The 587-nt window shown below is 47.0% G+C and overlaps 1 protein-coding gene across 1 annotated transcript in view; it reads left to right on the top strand.

Annotated features, from left to right (window-relative positions):
• The window catches only part of LOC116091823 (protein NDRG3), a 70,184-nt gene that overhangs the window by 34,156 nt on the left and 35,441 nt on the right, over positions 1 to 587 (top strand). The gene's annotated exons all lie outside the window — the stretch shown is intronic.

The raw sequence follows: 587 nt of genomic DNA, 5'->3' as shown, positions 1-587 counted from the left end.
TTTTTTATTCACGTCTATCTGTGTGAGCCTGTAAATATACCTACAAATGCCCACAGAGGCCAGAAGAAGGCATCAGATCCCTTGGAACTGGACTGACAGGAGGTTGTGAGCCACCTAACCTGGACCCTCTGCAAGAGAGCACGTGCTTTTAGCTGTTCAAGCATCTCTCCAGCTCGCAGCATTGCTTTTCCTTTTTCTTTTTTAAAAAGAGATGCCTTATTTTTCTTTATATACGTGTGTGTGTGGATGTGTGCCCATGTGTGGGGGTGCCTGCAGGAGCCAGAGGTTTTGGATTCCCTAGAACAGGAGTTACAAGTAGTTGTGAGCTGTCCCACATGAGTGCCAGAACTGAACTCATGTCCTCAGCAAAAGCAGTGTGCACTCTTTTGTTTTTGAGTCAGGGTTCTCTCTCTACTCCTGGCTGCCCTGGAACTCACTTTGTAGACCAGGCTGGCCTCAAACTCAGAGATCCACCTTCCTCTGCCTCGAGTGCTAGAACTAAAGATATGCCTGGCACAGTACTCACTCTTAACTGGCGAGCCATCCCCCTAACATTGCAAGTTAGATTTGAAGTTTTCGTTTCCTTT

This window comes from Mastomys coucha, unplaced genomic scaffold (genome assembly GCF_008632895.1).
Source record: "Mastomys coucha isolate ucsf_1 unplaced genomic scaffold, UCSF_Mcou_1 pScaffold15, whole genome shotgun sequence".
Classification (NCBI taxonomy): Eukaryota; Metazoa; Chordata; class Mammalia; order Rodentia; family Muridae; genus Mastomys; species Mastomys coucha.
The sequence above is the reverse complement of the archived record's forward strand: the minus strand, read 5'-3'. Positions and strand labels throughout refer to the sequence as shown.